This window comes from Sturnira hondurensis, unplaced genomic scaffold (assembly GCF_014824575.4).
Source record: "Sturnira hondurensis isolate 20B ecotype Veracruz unplaced genomic scaffold, ASM1482457v3 Scaffold0008948, whole genome shotgun sequence".
NCBI lineage: Eukaryota > Metazoa > Chordata > Mammalia > Chiroptera > Phyllostomidae > Sturnira > Sturnira hondurensis.
This window is the reverse complement of record NW_028081579.1, coordinates 2625278-2641650: the sequence shown is the minus strand read 5'-3', so window position 1 is coordinate 2641650 and position 16373 is coordinate 2625278. Positions and strand designations below refer to the sequence as shown.

Below are 16373 nucleotides of genomic sequence, written 5' to 3'. Positions count from 1 at the left end.
TTGAACATGTTGTAAGCTCAGAAAGAGTTTTTACTGTTAGTGACCAGAAAAGGAAATAAATCAATTATGCTGTTTTGAATGATAGGAGTACAGAGTTTAACTCTTTAAAAGTTACGCATTACTTGAAATTTGGAAGAAATTCTCACTCCGTGTGTTTACGGCCTCCCGATTGTCAGTATAATGCATGGGAACACGCTTGTGACCATTGTAAGGGAGAAAATACTGAAGGAATGTTATGTGGCTTAACTATGCTCCACTAAATTTTATAACTAAAGAATTATCCTTATATTTTTAATAAAAAAAAGCCCTTTGCCTTAGTGCATGGAGTAAAAATTTTAGGCCCTTAACCTGTGATTGATTCAAAATCTAGGGAGTAACCACTCTGTTTCCAAATAGTTTATCAGCGTATCCCTCGGTTAGACCCTATTTTATGGTGTCTGTCATCTACTGTTTTATAACTACTTAGAGTATTTTATTAAACACACTCCCAATCATTGCTATTCCTAAGAGCCTACAGTTCTAGATTTTTTTCTCTAAAACATTTTCAATGACCATGACCATTAATATTTACCCATAAATGCATTTGTACACAGGCTCAACCGTAGCACATCAGTGAAGAAAAAAAGAGTTGTTAACCAGTTCTTTATTCTAGAATAAATCAAATCAACAAATATTTATTGAGTGTCTACTATGTGCAAATAACCCTGGACTGATCAAGTTTTAAAAGCCATCCAACTTTTCACATTGAAAAATCAAAGCATTATCATTTCAAACATTGCAGAAGCTGCGCTCCATGTCCTTTTGGTGAGAAAGTCTATGAGGACCATGCAGCTACTTGGGGTAAAGAAAGTCAAGGAAGAGAAAGAAAATCCCCAGACCGAAAAGAGGAGAAAGATAACCTAAGATATCACCATCGAGGGATTGCATCAAGTATGTATTTGTGTGTGTGCCTGTGTGTGAGTATACAGTATGGATGTGTGCATATATTTATGTACACATATACATACAAAAAGAAGAATGAGTGAATCTGAGGGGAAAAAATGGACTGTTAAGGTGACATAAGAATGGGCATTTACCTTGGAGTGCAGAGATTTGCTTTAAAAGGGGCTTAATAGTTCAGCCAGCGTCCAGTCCTATGACACTATGAAAACAAAATATATCATGGTGTAACAGAAAGATCGCTCGACTTGGCACCCCAAGTTCTAAAAGCTAACTTGTTCTAAAGTGTATTAGGTGGTGACTTCATCAAGCAATAGATTTATAATAGAAGTGACTTCTACATCATTACTGTAGAAACTTGTTCTTTGGTCCTAAATAAGCTAATTTGATCATAAATAAGAGAGCAACTTAAAAGTTCAAGGTTCATAATTGTTATTAGAAACTAAATGAAAACTACCAGTAAGAAACAAAACTTGTATACTTAATTATACTATATTATATAATACTATTTTATTACAGTGTAATATTTTATGACATACATAATACTACACTGTATTATATGTTGTGCTATAATAGTCTATGCATTTCAGTAGTCTGTAAAACAGAAAATAATGTAATTATTATTTTATTATATGAGGTGTAAAAGAGCTGCTGAGCTAATTTCCAGTTTCACTAAATAGAACTAATCCTGGCTCCTTTGCACAAAAAGTTGGTCTATGTTGGTCATTGAAGATATTGTCACTGATAATCTCACAGGGGATGTCTGATACCAGTTGTAAGATATTTGTTTAGGAGAAGTAATTTTTAATGTCAATTTTTGCCTCCTATTGGTAGGTTAGGTTTAATTTCTCATGAAAATCAGAGCAGACCCTTTAAATGACCTTTTTAAGCAGTAGCTTTCATTTTTCCTGAAGTGCCTAAAGTCTCAATTTTTGTGTGCGGGGGGAAAAAGTGACTGTAGCTCTATTATTCAGAGTTTATACTCCTGTGGTGAAATTGTTGGTTATCACGATCACTTTAGAGCAAAAATATGTTCTCCTATATCTTTTAAATTATTTAATACTTATAATTCATTTTCAAAGCATATGCTCGTTCCTCTGTAGTAAACTTTTTACTTCTTCTTAGCAAGTCTTTCCTTTCTTTGCAAAACCATACTATTGGCCTTTATAGATTCCGTATCGTAAGCGCTTCCAATGTGTGACTCCATTGGTTTGATTTCTTTCATTTACTTTCTTGGTATATTGTAATCAGTGTCTTTGGATATATGTTCTAAATAAAGTTTCACTTGGATCATCCAGATCTAATGCTTATGCTCGTGAACAAATATTATCTTCGGAGTTGTTTCTTATTTTCGTTTTTTCTTTCCCCTCCGTGGACCAGAATTCCCAGTGCAGAGACCCTCTCACCTCGGCCCAGTCTGGGTTCACCTGCCCCCTTGTGGTGTTCCTCTCAGAGTAGTTCATTGATGTCTGAGTTTGGGATTTGGCGTCCCATAGCCTGAGAAGGGAACTCTCATCACTCTTGTCTCACAGTATAAGGTCAGAAAAGTTTCTTCTGTTAGTCACTGACTAACATAGAAAGATGGAAGGAGTTTTGTTGTCGTTTTTTTTAATTCAGAGCACAAGAAGGAAATTGGGACCATAAGAAATGGGTACCTTGGAATACATGACGCTTTGTCTAGAATCAATATGAGTGGCTTGCAGGTTGATAAACTAAAGAGATGTTTCAGAAACTCTGATAAAGTTAAAATCCAGTTCTTCTACATCCGTGTCTCCTTGTTTAGTGAGTGGAAGAGGACAGATGAATACTATTCTATTTTATTTAAATTGTAAATAGATTTTCTGTTTTCTTCCTTTCATCGGAATAAATTTATAACTGTAAAAAATTAAACACCATATTCTGTATAGTCAGATATGTTTGACATGATTGATACAAACAGGTTTTTGTTTCACCCTGTCTTTGAAAAGGAACTCCCCAGCTGGGAGAGGGGAAGGGGGAATGGGAGGGAAGGCACAGGGAATAAGAAGCATAGATGGTAGGTACAAAATAGACAGGGGGAGGGCAAGGATAGTATGGGAAATGGAGAAGCCAAAGAACTTATATGTATGACCCATGGACATGAACTAAGGGGGGAGATTGCTGGAGGGAGAGAGGGTACTGAGTGGAGGGGACAAGAAGGAAAAATGGGACAACTGGAACAGCATAATCAATAAAATACACTTAAAAATACAAAAATTAAAAAGGGGCACCTTCACATGCCACCAAACCAATTTTACATCTTCAGTTGAAGTCAGTAGAGTTTGCACATGGAAAACGGATGAGTGTGTTCAGTGGGTGAATTACCAAGACACCAGTTCAGGGACGTTTTGCAAGAGTAAGTAATTAAGAATTAGGCCTCAAGTTGATAAAGATAAAAGGAAGAAAAAGGTGGGGGGAGCACTATTTATTTCAATAATTTTTCTTCCTGAGAAGGAACAGGCAGATTAATAAATTATTGTTAATAAGACTCCAAGTAAAATTTTAAAGATCCCTTTTCTGTCCGTAAACTGTAAGTATTTCTAGTGGAAAATATGTCTCTTTCAACGCTCTTCCTCCTCCCGCCCCTGCCCTCCCCCAAAGCCAGACATGACTGAAGAGTAGTGATCCTCTGAGGCATTTTAAACCTCATGTTACCTCACTGAAGATCTAGAAGAAGAAACAATCTGCAGGCTTTAAGAAAGCTATTTGTCGTCCAGCTCCCAAATTTCTAGTGCCCACGGCTCCTTAGCAGTTTCTCATACATTTGCAGCAGTTGACCTACTAACAGGTTCCCAGAAGCACAGGTTCAAATTTTGGCAGGCTTACCTCACCTCTTTGTCCTTCCAAAGTACATAAATGCTAAACTGTGTTCACAGTGAGGAAGGGAGAGTCATTCCAATGAGACTTTTAAAACCAAGACCCTTTCTTGTCCCTACCAAGGCACTGCCATCGTCGCCAAAGGAATAAAGTTTCCTCAGTGTGCCCTTGGCATAATTTCTTCAGCCTGGATTAAACACAGGTGACTGGAAGTCTAGCTTATCTCCACAGGGCATTAGTCACTCTATAAAAGTTAAATTTATTATGAAATGTTTTGTTTGTGTTAACATATATCTTCTCTGGGAAGCTGGAAACAAAGGCATGTCCTTTAAGACTCCATATGGGGAAAACACATCCTCCTGTGGAATTTAACCTTAATTTGAACCAAGATCTGTGAAAGAAAAGCACTTTGGTGTATTGTTCCCTTGCTCCACCCATCATCCCCTTATCTAAATGAGGTTACTGTTGCTTCGTGGTTTTTAACTCTTCCCATCCCAAACCCTGCTTTCCTGAGTTAAAAATTTATCTTAGAAGAGAAGTGCATTAAAATAATTGTGGCAAACAGTTGCGCTTTGCTTTTAAGGGTAAGTGGTTTTGTGTAATACATTAACTCTGATACCTTTAAAAGTAAGAAAATGTACGGCCAGTTTATGTTCATATATCTTAGTGCTCATTTTGTTGTTTTAACAAATGGTACATTGTAAAGAAGGTTGAACTTCCTAAGAACTGTATTTTCTGAAAGTCTTCTCTAAGATTCATTTACTAGTAAACATTGTCATGTATGCATAGAAGAATAATCAGAAGTAAGAAGAGTTTACCTTAGAGACGATGATGAGGTATGTTTGAAAGACCAGAGTTCGACCTCTGTTTTTCTTCAGTCTGTTGCAAAGTCTTATAATGTTTTCAATGCATCTAAATCCACAGATGCTCCAACATTTTTTAAAACAAAACTAAAACTTCTATTGCTGCGGCCCTCATCATAACAGACCAGTTGTTTATAAAGACCAAGGAAACTATTTCCAAAAACAACCTTTAAGTTGACATTTTAAAAAATACTGCCTATATGAATGCTAAATATTATTTAAATAATATTATTTAACATCTACTAACAGGCTTGTAATTATCCAATTGAGCTCTCTTCATTGATTTTATATTTGTTGATTATATTAAGAAAAGTCACAAACTAAATTTTAATATAAGCTTTGATATTCATTTACTCTAAAAAGTATGTGTGAACATGATTTTTAAAATATGTTCAAAATAACTATCCTCAGCATTATTACCTTGAAAAATTCCTAGCAAAAATATTAGAGCAAAACATTTACAGATTTCTTTGGTCACATATTTCATTATCATACAGCATATTTCATTTAATCTATAATATTGAAATTAGTTTGATAAATGTGACTCTTAGAAATATGAAATACATACACAATACATTTAGGACATTTTCCCCAAGTAACATCAAGTCGGGGCACCACTGTTCTCCCCCTCAGCCCCGCCCACCCTCAGCTGTCTTCACGTGGGAGGAGGCCATCGAAGTTTTAACACTTGTCGAAGAGAAGAATGAAAAGCGTGAACTGTGTAGATGATGGAAAGAAACAATTTGGCAAAAACTGAAATTAAGGAGTAAAAGAGAGAGAAGGAACCAAAGATAATTCCAAACTATCACATCTATGAATTCTGGTAATTCCCAAAGCATTTGCAAAATCAAATAAAAGAGGGTAGGCGTGTGTATAAAAATGGGAACAATAGTGGTCTTCACATGTTAAATTTTAGAGATGTAAGGCTGTGACAAAACAACCAGGATAATAAAATACTGAGCATCTTTATTGACTATTATTACTGAGCATCCTTATTGAGCTATTACTAGACATACTGTTACATAAAATGTTCAAAATTAATTACAGCATAAATTTCAAGTAAAGTATTTCTGTATGTTAATTCTCATTTATCTTTGAATCTCCAGTACTAACTAGAACGTATGAACATAAGAGACACTTAAAAATTGGTTGCAAAATCAAAACAGTCCTTGCCCAGTGAAATCACAATACCACAGCGTCACAGGAAGTATGCCTAACAGACTGTGGCCAAGAGAACCAGTTGTAAAACATCTAAATTTTATGAATATGGTCATCATTTAATGACTTACAGTATTTACAGTGCAAGTGAAGGTGGAAGTAGTGAAGAGAGGAAATATTTCCATTCTGATTTATTTGGAAGTCTTCAGGATTTTTCTGAAAGTATTCTCTAGATGAGAGAGTTGAGAGAGATAATAGAGGGGGTTTTATGGTTTGCACTTGCCGGTAGTGCAGGCGGCACTGTCCCGGAGCTGAGGACCCGACGTTGAATAAGACACATTAGTGACCTCATGAAAATCACAGTCCAGAGGGAATGATGTAACTGTAAATCATTTTAATACAGTAGGATGGGTACTGGGATAGAAGTAGGCTCAGAATGTTTCCGTAGAACAGGTGAAAGGGCATCTTGCCCTTTCTTTGAGATTAAGGAAAGCTGCCCAGAGGAGATGGTGTTTGAGCTAAGTGCCATTGGGATTGGCAATGAAGGAGTCCATGGTGACTTTAATGAAAGTAGTTCCTACTGTAATGAGAGACAAAATCCAGATTGCAGGGAATTGAGAAGTGAATGAAAAATGGAGTGAATACAGACTACTTTTCCCAGGAAATTTTCTGCTAACTCTTCTTACTTGCTGCCTTGGGAAAAAAAAATTATAAGGAACATCACATTTCATAGCATAATTAAGTCTAATGATAGCCATGGATTTTTTTCTGTGTTAGTGAAGAAATTGCATTCCACTGTGCAAGTTCAATAACATGAATCCTTCCAGCAAGAGCCTTCACACCTAAAAGAGGGTTATAGCTACACTTTGTATTATAAATATCTTTGATCCTGAATTCTTCTGTTTTTTTCCTTTCTATTCTGGAGCACCACAGCCTCAATTGCCAAGTATATTTCCCAAGGAAGCTTTCTCTTTCCTTCCTTCCTTTCATCTTTTTCATAATTCTCTTTATACCTCTAACCGTATATCCTCAAGTGATGCAAGTGTTTTATTGTCCATAGCTTATCTCTCTAATGCTAAATGTGACCTAGTGAATAACCCCCAAACCCCTTACAGCATGCAAGGCCCTCCAGTTTTCTCGCCAGCCTACTTTTAGCAGCTTTGTCTTCCTGAGGCCTCCTCATCCTGCTTCAGCTTTTCCCTTTCCCTCCAGGCACCCTGAACTTCCCGGCTCCCATTTCCTGACAGTTACCTCCACCCGGAACAGCCCAGCCCTGCTATCTCATATCTAGATGTAGCTGACATTTATGGTCTTACTCAGTTGTCATATTCTGACATAAAAGCCTTTTTTGATCTTCCAACATGCAACTTTTGTCTTAACTCTTGGTGTTTATATGTGCCTTTCTGTGTCCTTCCTTCATTTATTTATTAATTCATTAAACAGACTTTATTGAGCACCTTCTATGCCCCAGCAACTGAAATTGCCATTTTCTAGCTTTTCCCCTACAGTTGAATAACTGTTTTGTCTCATCACCCCTCTCAGACTATACATTCTTTGAGATAGGAATGATCTAATATAGCTGTGTAAGTACCTATTAGAATGCTCTACATATAGTGACTGTTCAATAAATGTGTTTATTATATTAATGAATAAATTAATCTCAAATGAAATTTCAGTAAGACAAAGATAGCATCGAAATCTTTTCTCCTTCCTGCCACAAATTTCTCTCCTACCATTATCTGCAAGAATAGTATTTGTCACTTCTTCAGCTTAACTGTCTTAAAATAACCTTTAAAAGTAAATAAATGGTATTTGGCTTCATTGTTTATTCTCTTAAACTCTTTCCGATCTTCAACTCTATCCATTCCACTGAAAGAAACCACCAGTTATGGGATTAATCAAATCCCTCTACTTTACCTCCATTACTGCCTCACTGAGCTGGTAACCGTATTCCAGCTTCCTTCTTAAAGGGCTCACATAAGTCCAGTCACTTCCTTCTATTAATCCATCCTCCATGAGTTCGTTTTGAGCATATATAAATTCAAATTATATTCCCAAACAGTGTACACTTCAGTAGGAACCCAGTCCACTGACCTGTATTCTACATTGAAGGTTTGCCCTTCATAATGATGTTAATCTGCGTTCTTCTGCCCTTCAGGTAAAATAAACACACTGGATTAGATAGTACCAAGGTGTGCAACTCTTTTGGAAGTACAATATACAACCCGGGGATCTCTACTGACTAGTCAACCAGACTGCACAGAAAATTAAATGCTACCGCCATGTGAACTCACATTTATGCCAAACCATAAAATATACATAAGAGAGTGAATCTGAGAGTTGAACCTCCGTTTCTACTGTTCTTTTATACACAATATCTGGCATTTACGTTTTTAAAGGGAAGAAAAAAGACCCATGTGAAAAGTTAATATAGTCAATAGAACCAGACCCCAAGATAACCTAGATATTAGAATTAGCAGAGACATAAGAAAGAAAAAAGAATAAAATGAATTCATTTCAAAAGTGACAATGAGACTGTCAGACGTCTCAGGAAAAGAGAAAATCAGAATATAATGAAATAGCATCTTTAAAGAACTCCACTAAATGAAATCCTAAAGGGAGTTGATTAGGCCGACAGAAAGAACACAAGGTGGAATCAAGGTGATGTAAGAAAGAATGAGAGCACCAAAAAAAAAGGGGGGGGCAAATGTGTAAGATAAGGCAAATGAATATTAAGTATTTAAATAAAGCATGAACTTGAGGCAAATGTTTATCTAAGTGGCCCTGTAGTCTACACCTGACCGTTCAGTGTTGGTAAGCTCACTATTTCCTGAGGTACCCGACTCTATCAGCAACCACACTACCAACATCTTCATAATGTGTTGTGATCTGTAATCCTCCCAGGCTTCTTCTGGCCCTCATTCTCCCGAAATACATAATCTAATTTCTCTAACACAGGCTGGAAATAACTATGTGTTATAACCCTGTCCAGTAGTTTGGGGGAGGGTTCAAGAAAGTCAGGCTTTGACTTGGATGCTGTGAGGGTAATTCTATGATTGCGCATTTTAAGTAATCTTATTTTAGGAGGGAAGACTAGAACAAAGCTAAAGCTATAATTTGTAAAGAAGCAACAGTTACAAGTATTAGCCAGGCTTTAATTAGCTAATAGGATTAGCTACCATTTTTGTGGTTTGCAGTGACTTTGTTTTTATTTGTGCTTAGGCAAAATGGTCTTCTTTTTTTGTCTCGTTCTCTGTGGTTATGGAATGGCCTTATCTATTGTTGGAGTTCAGTGGAATTGTTTACGTTTGACAGAACACCTAGGCCTAACACTGAGCGCCAGATGAACTCCTGGAAACGCAGTGGCCTTGCTGGAAGTGTCGAGCCAGTTCCCAAGTGCGAGAGAGACGGGTTTTTCTCCCTCAGGCCATGGGCTTAGACTTGGGGAACGACAGTAGGGAGGCAGAGCAGACGGTTATAAAGAGAGAGGGAGAGTCCAGAGGAGGTGGAAGATGATGATGGGCCTGTGCCACGGGGTCTCTGGTGGGAGAGTGTTCAACGTTACTAGGAATAATGAGAAATGTTAAGACTGTTTGAGACTCAGAGGAAAAACACCCTTGACGCAAGGCGTCACCGCTGATCTTCAAGAAAGAAGTTGAAGGGGCCCCAGGTCACATTGCAAGGCTGTGGAGAAGTAGAGACAGTGGGTGGAGATGACTCATGTGAAAAGTTCGCAGTGAAAAGGAGAGCGAGGGAATGTTAACTGGAAGATTTTGTTCAACCCATTTAAGGAGGGTTTTCCCCCTAAAATAGAGATTACCATTATATGTTTGGAGCTGAGGGGAAGGAGCCATTGGGTGTAAGAAACAGTAAAGATAGGAGTAAAGGAGTGAGAACAGAAAAAAAAAAGTCTGGGACCAAGAACTTGGGTGGGTGGATATGTTTGTCCTGGAGAGAGAGCAGGAGCCTTGGCCCTCCGGACCCCAGCAGAGGGGTGAGAGCACAGAGAGATCATGGAGTTGGGATGTGGGGTAGATGAAGGAACAGATGACAGGTAAAATCTTTTCTTTTCTTTTCCCTCTTTTTCAGGGAGATTACAAGCAAGATCATCTGCCAAGGTTTGGGAGACAAGAAGATGAAAGGGCCTGGAGAAGGTGTGTCTTTTGCTAAGAAGTTATTTAGTGAATCAACAAAGATGCTGTTTTCTATTAAGTCATCTATTTTATAAAAGAAAACGCTGCAACTGTTGCTGCATTTCACGGATTTATGGAGGAGGACTTGGTAGCAACAACCCTTTTATTCTCAGAAAATAAAGAATGGGTTGCCATCTTTTTATATGAGTGATACAAACAAAACTTTTTCTTGGGATACTACTCATGCTAGATGAACTATTATTTGATACAAAGAATTTGTCGCTTTTTATTTTGGTTTTTGGACTGTGTCTCCCAAAAGAAAAGCATCTTGCTGTGTTTAAAAGCTAAATAGAACATCAACCAGAGAAAATAGCCATCAGAAGGATGAATTCCATAGTCTCTAGAGCAAAGACAATTAACATGAACATTTCCACTTACAGTCATAAACATGGACCTACCCCTCCCCCGTGAAGTCTAAACAACTAGGTGCCCCCTCACTCGGGTATTAGGTGTGATTGAGAGATAACTTACTCACAGGCCGGGCAGCAGCTTCTGTGCACGCCGCCGCAGCCCATGCTCTTGTGAGCATCAAAAGGAGATGAAGCCTGATTAACCATTTTGAAATCTATCGGATGAGGAGAAGTCCTTACAAAACAACTTTTATACGCTTTAATTAAAAACGTGTTCTGGCAGCTCAGAGCTGAATGGGCTTCAGGGGGAGCTGGGCTGAGCGCGTTGCTATGACGACACCAAATCTTTTCACGCCTGGCCCTTCCTCAGCACACTCTGTCTAGTTCTCTAGAGCCAGTAATTGCCTTCGTCCCATCTCACTCCCTCAATCCCTTGGTCCGTAAGTCTGTGTAAGTCCCAATATTTTCTGCTATTTCTGCTATTGTACCTCTCCCCGCACTCCATCTTTTCATCCCTTGCCTTTCCCCATCTCTGTTTTGCTGTTTCTTTTGAAAGACAAGTTTATTCTCTGAGTCAAAAACACACACCCACAAAGTCACAGAATGATTAATTATTATGTGTTACTCCTCACGAAAAAATAATAAACCCATTTTTTAGAGGCATTGAGTGTAATCAAGAATGATTTTTGTGACACATTTTTTATTTTTCAGGTTAAACACTGGCTACTACATCACCCTTGCTGTTGCTGAAGATAAGGCTAAAATAAAAAGGGCTATGTTTTACTCACTGAAAGGCAATTTATGCTTATTGTGAAAATCTCGGGTTATTCCACGAACAGTATCTTCTGGTAACAATTGTAAGTGAACATGAAGACTTTAAAATAGGTTCAAAAATGCAGACCTCAAGTTTATTTAAGAAGACTCTTTGAACATTTTAAAGGTTCTACTCATGCAGAGCTCTAAATAAAACCCGACACTTTCACTCGCTAGGCCATAGGAAACAAGAGTTGGGTAGAACTCGCCCATCTCAGAACCCAGCCGCCAACTGGTTAGGAGCTGACATCTTTGCAATTTTGTTTTCAGTGCATTTACATGGGCTATAATAGTATCATTACTCAACTTCTGGATGTTGCTGTTTGAGTCCCCAGAGGCCTCACAACCTTTTGTTTTGATTACAGTGTCATTCTTCCCTGTCACCAGTTCTATTGGATAAGATGAGGCAGGTGAGTGGAATGCAGTGGAGATCACGTCTGGTTTGTTCTCCCCACTTAACTCACAATCTGCTCCTACTATGATTACGCTTCCAAAGTGAATTGTCTGTCGGATGGTTACGCATTCCCTCGGACTGCCTGGCCCGGTCGCGATGGCTGTAGTCTGTGGTGCCCGCCCTCGGCACGGCCTGGCCTGGTTCTTGCTGCACAGAAAGGGGTGAGTCCTTAGAAGCCCAGAGTCTGGTTTTGAGTCTGAGACCCCAAATCACAACGCAGGTTTGGAGCCTCAGCTTCTGCATCTATGGAATTGAAATTTTAAAGTTTAGCATTGCTTTAAATTCAAACGTTTTATGATGAACTTCCTTAGTCTCTTTACTATATTAAACTCCAAAGTAACAGATTTCTGGTAGGCCACAAGTTAACAAATTCTTTAACCTCTCTTTAGTATGAGGAACAGTATTTTTTTTTAATGAACCAACCCCCAGGTTGCTTCCTAGATTCTATTCTCATAATAAAAACTTACCATATTTTAAGAAGCCACAGTCCTTGGACTTCTTACCATGGTCATGTTTAAAAGGTGGGGAGCCTGCCTGACCTGGCACTTGGGTAACATTTCACAAATAGACCAAGCCTCTTAGTTAGAGTTGGTGTCATTCAAAGAATCTATTGGTTGTAACTTTATTTTTCCCCTCTTAGTATTAAATATATAAAGCCAAATGTTTATAGGTGTTAGAAGTGTTTTCCCACCTGGGGCACTTTATTCGGCTCCATCTTAGCTGGGAACTAAAGAAAGTAAATGTGTGTGGATTGGCTAAATAAATAGAGAGACAGGCATTCAGATACCTGAAACAGGTTTGAGACCTAATAAAAATGGGTCCTCAAAGAGGCATACTTAAAATGTAAGTGGATTTTATGTAAATATCAGAGAAAATATTCCATTGGCAAAATATTTTGTCCTGAGAGCGTAGAGCTTCTCCATTATATGGATAAACTCGAGAAGTGGGAGTCCTTCGATTCCTGACATTTAAATGTACCCTGGACCTGGCTGGAGAAAACTCTAAGGGGAGTAATCTTGCAGGTGAGTGGACTAGAAAACATAATAAATCTTTTCCATCACCATACTGCATGTATGGTCCCATGATTCAGTTAACCTCAAGGCTTAAGAGGTATCATTTTTAGTAACATCGAATTCTCATTTCTACTGGAGTGTTTTCGATTTTCTTCTCTCCAAATGTTGTTTCTTGGCCCAAAACACCTACATGCACATTGTGGTATTTTTTCTTTAGTGACTCATCCATTCTGCTCATCAGAAGTCTTGTAATCCTCAGGCACTAGAAAGGTTGTTTATGTGATAAATCACAGGACTGTCCCTGGGTGTGTGGTCTGGTGGCTAGATGTCAGAATTAAAGCCTTTCGTTGGTTGTTTTGAACATATTGTTATTCATGGAATGGTTCTTCCAATGAGTCCAGATTGGGGTTACTCTAAGGTCTTCACAATAATCATAAAAATTAATTCCCGAGTAGCTATACATACATAGAACTTAGCTGTGGTCACACATGTTGTGTTCAACTCTTCAAATAGTTAATCTTTAAAATATAAACCACTGCCATCTTCACCCCGTGTAAGTGCCTTTTGCTCCCCGGTGTTTCTAACCCTATGACAACCAAAAGGCAAAGGAAGCCCAGCAGCCCCCCGGGGGTAGAACCCTGTGTCACACTGAGGACAAAGATGAAAACTCCACGCAATATTGCAAAAGAGATTTTATAAAAGGTGCCTGAAGTAACACCCCACTGTAAATACACTGGTCACCAAGATTTATACCTATTCTTTAGTAAGTTAATAAAAAGTGGCGGAAGTGTCCAGAAGTCACTTATTCTTTGATATGTATAATAAGTATGTGGAGTTGGATAACTCGTGCAGGAATAGCATTACCTATAGCGTTCTCTGGTAGAGAGCCAGAATATCTGCAAGGTAAAGGTTTTACATCTTTTTGGATGTAAATGAAAACCATAAAGATCTCATAAAAGTGAACATAATGTTTCAATGTAAGTTATATTCAGGATGCTATTTTTGTCTCAGTCAAGAAAGGGGGGGAGCAAAAGGAAAGGCGAAAGAACTGAAATATTCTCTTTAATCTTACCTATCACAATGGAATTCCTTTCTCCTCTCCCTCCCCCAAGTGCCTAGGCCCCCAAATTGAAGGGATTGGTCAGAGTTCCATGGGCTGAATTTGCAAAATTTTAAAATTTGTAAATCTACTGATGCTAAAGGGAGTTAAATAACTAAATTCTTGTATTTCCTGATGAGAAAACACCTAAGAGTCTGAAGCCTGACATACTTTTCTTGGTTTACCCCAAATCAGCAGATCATGTAATGTATTGCTTTCCTGGACTAAGCGTAGGCGCACACACCCCTCTCCTCTACTTGTGCCCGCTCTAATTACCTAAAGAGAAAGCTGAGTGGATCACTTAAAGATTGGGATGGTCCTGATTAATTAGCAGGAACGGCTAAATCCTAATCCACCGTTACAAATACTGAGCATTCTGTAAGCGTTCTTGCAAAAAAAGAAAAAAGAAAAAGCACTTTAAATTCGATTTACTACTTTTCTTTATTTGACTGAAATAAAGTTGCAATGCATACTGTTTTCAGTAATGGGTGAGGAGGGAAGTGGGGTTATGTAGGAAGTATGCCCAGTAATGAAATGACAAACTTTGTCCTGCGATGTTTTAGACACCAAGCTGTCTACAGAGAAGTGTTCTTTGATCATGATTCGTAGGGAATCTCCTCTCTCTCTCCCTCCCTCCCGCCCAGCACATGCCAAGATGAAGGCACGTGATAGTGCTGGCTAAGCCTCTGTGCACTGAGGATAGCAGAGAAGCAGTGGGCTGGAGGTGGCAGAAAGGGCAAGGATGGCACTGGGACCGCGGAGGCGCTCGCGTGGAGGTCGCCGTCCCAGCAGTCTCCACCCAGCCGGAGCGAAGGGGGCCGCCCTACACTCCGGCGCGGAGACCGGCGCTCCGGTGACGGACTTGGCTCCCGGGCCGTCCTGGCCCAGGCTCCCGGAACACCGTTCCGCTACCAGAGTCGATGGGTGGCGTGAAAGCTAGTGGCGATGGCTTGAGCAGAGCGGGCAAAGTGGGCTCCAGGGCAGGGACGATTTAAAGCCCCGTCGATCCGTGCTGGGTTGCGAGTAAAGCTGGCTCCGAGCCCTGAGCGCAGGAGCCCTTCGCGCTCGGCCAGCGGCGCGGGGTGGCCTTTGCGGCCGGCGCGCCCGAGGCTCCCGCGAACGCTCCGCAGCTGGATGCTGGCACCGAGAGAGTAAACGCCAGCCCTCGGGGCAGTCCCTGGGGAATGGTTGCAAAGGGAGACGGGAAAAATAAGTCAAATCAGAGGGCCGCCAGCCCTCCTGCGCTACGTCCGTGGGTGACGTCGCCCGCCCCGCAGCCTCCACCGGGGCCCGCGCCCCCCGGACGCAGGGAACCCCGGGCCGGGCCAGGCTGGCCGAGGCCGCGCCCCCGCGCGGGTCCCTGGAGCTCGCCTCGCCCGCCTGCCAGCCCCGCCCGGCCGGGCCCCTCGGGCCGGAGAGAGCCCAGCTTTGCTCTTTTCGTTGGCCAAGCACAATTGTGTTATTGGAGATAATGAATTCAATCCCCATCAAAGGGCATTAGGCTCGCCCGGGTCCTGAGTTGCCGATGCCTTAAGAAAAAAAAAAAAACTGGAATGAAAAGCTGAAGAGGGGGGAAAAAATCTGTGGGGGAGCCTTTCCCCTGATCGCCGCTTTTGAAGTGAAGGGGCCCGGGCATTGTTGTTCACCTCACGGCCCATAAGGCTGAGGAAAGCCTGGGCTTTTGATGGGCTGAGAAGCGCCTCCGCGAGGAGCGCCAAGTCCGGCCGTGCGGCCTGCGGGCAACAGGCGTCTCGGGCCTCCGGGCACCGTCTGGCGGGCGGGCGGACAGACCTGGCCGGGAGGGGCTGGGCCGCCGGCGCGGCCTCGGAGGCCGGGGCGGGAGAAAAGCTCGCACCTGGCGGCGGCATTCCCGGAACCCCAGGCCTCCACCCTGGGGTCGTGGTTCCTCGAGCCCGCTTCGTGGTGTAGCGCAGGGGTTGCAACTGTGATCAATCGTTTAAGACCCCAGACTGGGAGGCCAGACTGCCCTTTGGAGGTGAGGGTGGAGAAGGCAGGGGTCTCGTTGAGCACATCAGGCGGGGGTGGTTGGAAGTTCGTTTTAAGCACTGAGACCCAGCATCTACGGTGATTGGCTTAATTCGAGTTTGGTGGTCTCAGAAGGGGTACCGCAGAGAGGGACACCTGCGACTCCGACCAGCGTGCAGCTGGGCCCTCGGGCGAGGCCAGGGGCCGCATGGAGAGAGAAGGCCAGCAGGGCCGCTTCTCCAGTGTCAGCGTGGGCCGGCCTCGCAGTTCTGAACCCCGGACAGGACGTTAGCATCAGGTCACATTTTCTAAAAACTTGTTGCAGGCATTTAAGTTCGCTTTCAGGGCCTGCAACATGAACTTCCCGCACCTCCACTCGCATCCCGCGCTCCCCACCCACCCCCCGCCCGCCTCTGAACTCTTTTGGCCCAAAGGTCGGCGACTAAAGAGAGCTAGCTGTTGGGTTCCCTTCCCTCCCTTCCCTGTCTCCAACCCCCTCCATCCCTCCTCAAAGGAACCAGGTTATCCGCCCCATTAATATATTAGCCAGGCATAACACAAAGGAAGCGCGCGTCAGCAGAAGGCGTTGTGAGAGAAGCGAGGGAACCTGGACGGTGCCCTTGCGTTGCAACAGGGCTCGTTGCTGTCGGAGCTCGAGCGCCGGCTGCCA

At 41.5% G+C, this 16373-nt stretch overlaps 1 long non-coding RNA gene across 1 annotated transcript; it reads left to right on the top strand.

The window, feature by feature from the left end:
• The first annotated feature begins 690 nt into the window (after positions 1–690).
• LOC118993915 (uncharacterized) lies at positions 691–11127 on the top strand. Its single transcript, XR_005067967.1, has 3 exons — positions 691–930; positions 9885–9949; positions 11050–11127. It is a non-coding gene; the product is annotated as an uncharacterized LOC118993915 (long non-coding RNA).
• Positions 11128–16373: the final 5246 nt, after the last annotated feature.